Here is a 4,711-nt window from a genome sequence, read left to right as displayed (position 1 = left end):
CGCGTTTTGTGCTTCTTGGCAAATTCGATGGGGATGAGTGATGAAATTGATGAATGGACATTCACAAACAACCAAGCCCGAGCGGGATTCGAACCCGGGACCCTTGGCGTCGCAGCGCGATGTGCTAACCACTCGACCCCAGGGTCCGGCCGTCTCGGGATCGAATCTCGGCCTGGGCACGGTTATCTCTTTATCAATTTCATCATATCATCATTCATCCTCGTCTTCGCGATTAGTGGTGGAGGCACAAGTGGTTCGGATCCCACTTTAAACTGTAGGTCCAGTCCCGATTAGCCTTACTGTGCATAAAGTGGACTTAAAACACCAAATCAAATCAAATCAAATCTTCGCGATTAGCCAAAAGTGGCAGAAATGCGAAGTAAAATAAACCAAATCAATCAATCGACATTTTACTAAGAGCTTTTGTAACCATAACCTTTAGCTGCATTCGTTATGTGGACTCCCTTTTTATCCGAGTTGCAATAAACACTACCATAAAACGCAAAACTTGTTCCTATGTGTGGGTGGCAACATTGGTATTTAGTTGTAACCAGTTTTCAGTTACCTCCCCTTTGACAAAAACCGCACCAGATGGGACACCCGTGTTGGAGTTCCCAATGCACAATGGGCTCAAGAAACCGCGCGTCTTTCCCAATGTCATCAAGCCTGGTATAACCATTTTCTATGGTATAACCCTCCTCCACCACCTACCTCTCTCTCTCCCTCTCTCTCTCTGTAGAATATTCATGGGTCTTTGCATTCCATCAGCTGAATATGTAAATTTTAAATAAACTTTCCATTTTTTTAAAATAATTGTTCATTATAAATATTTAAGGAAGCAAAAAATCAGGAGATTTCCACATTTTCATGAAACTTGTCAGGAGATCAGTAGACCGTGCTGAAAATCAGGAAATCTCCTGCGAAATCAGTAGACCTGGCAACACTGCAATCGCTCTTCTCATGCCGGAAATAAGTCAATGACGCACTATGCTTGCTAAAATGTAACACGTAAAGTTAGCGTGAGACAATATTTGTTCACCGAATGATCATAAATTTACATAAGAAATATACAGGTTTAGATAGTTCAAAACAACTTGTTATCTTTTAACAATGCGTGCACATGATAATATTATTTGCAAAACATGCGTAGTGTTTGAAACAAATGAAGAGCAACTGTCTCTTACTGTTATTTTATACAGCGTGATGTTCCTTCGATCAACATTGGGCGCTTCCAGAAACGCCGCTCAACGTTGGGGCAAACCGAGATAGCAAGTGTCCCTGGAGGCCCTTGCTACTTCATGCAGCAAGGGTTTCACGTGCTACCTGCGGTCATCATAGCGATCATAGTCGGCTGCTAGTGGCAAAGTGGCGACAGCATAATATTAATGGTAGTGATTGCTGAAAAGGAGGACAAAGCCCAAAAAAAAGAGGAAACAGCAAAAAACCGCAACACATTTGCCATTATTATCCTTAACTCTAGCTAACCCGAGGGAGGTGGAAAGGGGGGGTGCTGTCAGACCCACCACCTCTTCATAAAAACATACACCCTTGTGCAAATTAATTGAAACAAAGCATGTTTTCTACATTACTCGTAATCGTGTACTCAAAACAAAGACGAAAAGTTAGTTAGATCATTTGTTTTGTTGGCTGATGAAATCATTACATCAGGTTACTGTATTGCATCAGATTTGAGAATCCTGTCTGATCGCTGTAGTGATCATTGACTGATGCAATCCTGACGTAAGCAACTGCAGTATTGCATCAGATTTTAGAAACATCACCAGATGTGATTCGACCGCAGGTCTAGAGATCGCGTCAGTGGTTGGTGTGAGTTTGGCAACTGTCAGTCGTGTCATCAAGTTGCAGGAGGAAACCGGATCGGTTTCTCCTAAACGTAAAGGAAAGTGTGGACGTAAGAAGAAAACAACTCCTAGAGATGATGCTTACTTGCTTCGACAAATTAAAAAGGATCCCTGCAAAACGAGTGAAGCACTGAAAACAGATTTGCAGGAGAAAGGAATCAAAATTAGTTCCTCTACAGTTCGCAGGCACCTTATTCCGGTCGGACGAAAACCCATAAGACCTGTCAAGAAACAGCTTTTAATGACAACAATGAAACGAAATCGGTATAAATGGGCAAAAAAGTATAAGGAATGGACGAAAGACCAGTGGAAAAAAGTCCTATTCACCGACGAAAGCCATTTCTTTGTACAGGGTCAGCGAAGTCAGCATGTTCGAAGGTCACGAGGAGAGAATCTTCGTGATTGCCACATCGATCAGTCTGTCAAGCACCCACAAGATAAGATGTTTTGGTGGTGTTTCAGTTATTATGGTGTCGGAAGCCTGCATCCAATAGAAGGAACGTGCGCTCGCAACAAAATATTGAGGTTCTACGAAAGTGTGCTTATTCCAGAGCTGAAAACGAGGTATCCTGACGGTACTGGGATATTGCAGCAGGACCTAGCCCCCTGTTACACATCGAAAGTGGTGTAGAAATTCATGACAGAGCAGCAAATACAGGTACCTGATTGGCCAGGGAATTCTACGGGCGTAAATCCCATTGAAAATTTGTGGGCTATATGCAAAAGTCGCCTCCGTACTGTGGACTGTACGACTATGGAGAAGCTCATTTAGGAGCTCATTCAAGTGTGGTACAGGGATCCAAAAATCAACAGTGACTGTTCGAAACTAGTAGACTCCATGCCAAACCGTGTTCAAATGCTGCTTAAAAATAGAGGAGGTCATATCCATTATTAATGTACGTGTAGGTGAGTTTTGTACATGTATATGTGAGTTTTGTACAATAAACTACTAAATTCATGCTTTGTTTCAATTAATTTGCACAAGGGTGTAAATGTAACGTACATAGAGAGATACCTAGGGATCAAAATGGACCAGAGCTGACCGGAACGGCGTTCTGGTTTCATGAATATCTGGAACCTTCCTGTTTCGTCTCGTCACTGTCGTAATCGGAGATAAAAAACAGACAGCAGCATGATAACGATAGTACAAATTTTCATTTTGGACCCTAGGCTGTGCCGGACAGAAATTTTTTGGTCGGGACGGGATCGACATGGGAATTGATTTTAAATCCCTGCGTTCGGAACGGGAAAAATTCGCAATGTCGGGACGGAAAATATTCAAAATTTCCCGACACTGCGGAAATCTCGATTTCTACACGTCATTTCCCATTGAGCGATTGTTTCTAATAAATTCCAAGAAGTTTCAGACAATGAAGAAAACATCAAGAATTTATCACTTTTTAAAATGTCCATTTACCGGGCCCTGTGGCCGAGTGGTGTCAACCTCCGTAGCAGAGTGGTTAGCAGAGCGCGCTACAACGCCAGGGGTTCTGGGTTCGAGTCCCGGTCGGGCTTGGTTGTTTGTGAATGTCCATTCATCAATTTCATCATGTCATCACTCATCCCCATCTTCGCAAATTAGCCAAGAGGCACAAAACGCGAAGTAAAATACATCAATGAAACAAATCAATCAATAAAATGTCCATTTAGAATCCTGACTGTTACGGATCGTTTAACCTATTTCCAAAACTGAATTAATATTTTATGCAATTTAGGTTGGGACAAGAAATATAATTTTATTGCCGTGAACATTTCTGGCACTCTTTCATCAGCAGGGGAAAGTGACTGACTACTTTACACCATGCAGAGATTGTATAACAGTATGCTCTCTTATGACACTGATGACATGCTTGGATAAAGTGCTCTCAGATGCTCAGCGAACATTGCTCAAATATTTAACGCGCTCCAAGCGATCTAAAACATCCAAGCTTTTGATGTGAAATAACAAATGATGATCCTTATGCATGAATACATTCTCTGTGCAGCACACGCCGATGCAGTATACTCTTTCCAAGAAAAAAAAGAAGGAGGACATTTGCCGATTTCTAAACAATCCGCCCGGACGCCGGACAGCCGCCTAAAAAGGAGGACATGTCCGGATAAAAGAGAACGTCTGGTCACCCTCAATATTAATATAATAAGGGGTGTGTGGGTCAGAATTTTTTGAGTCGGGACGGGAAATTTTTTAAAGGTAGTGTCTGCTGCCACGTTCTTTTTCTGCTGTAACCTCAAAAGAGATGCGCGTGGCAGCAGACTTGGTCATTGTTTTATCGTGATTTCATCATGTTATGTATGCAATTACGTCTGTAACATATACTATGAAGTTTTAGCGATTACATACACAAAAATGTTTTAAGATTTTGTTCAGGTTTAGGACCCTTAGCATTATTCTAATAATAAACCTAAATGCTCTCGTGGTTAGGTTAGGTTCTGTTAGCATTACAATAGTATCATTAAATGCTTTCTAAAAAAATGTTCTAAATTACCTGTACCTCGTGTTAATTACATAAACTTGCATGCAGACGAATTACGTGACAGGAGCATATTTGACGCTTTTTCTTACTGCTGACACGCGCATGGCAGCAGACTCTGCATTTTTTAAATCCCGACATTCGGGACGGGAAAAATTCTCAATTTCCCGACAATTTTCGGGACGGGAAATGTTCGAAATTTCCCGAAGTTCTGAAAATCTCGAATTCTACACGTCATTTTCACCTTAAGTGATTGTTTTTGCATTTCTGGTACAAGAAATAACGATTTCCGATAAGTTCCAGAAATTTACAATGCAAAAACCGTCGAGAATTAACGACTTTTTAAATTGACCATTCGGTATTTCCCGACTTTTCGGG

Source organism: Lepisma saccharinum, chromosome 29, assembly GCF_977018435.1.
Source record: "Lepisma saccharinum chromosome 29, izLepSacc3.1, whole genome shotgun sequence".
Taxonomy (NCBI): Eukaryota; Metazoa; Arthropoda; class Insecta; order Zygentoma; family Lepismatidae; genus Lepisma; species Lepisma saccharinum.
The sequence above is the reverse complement of the archived record's forward strand: the minus strand, read 5'-3'. Positions refer to the sequence as shown.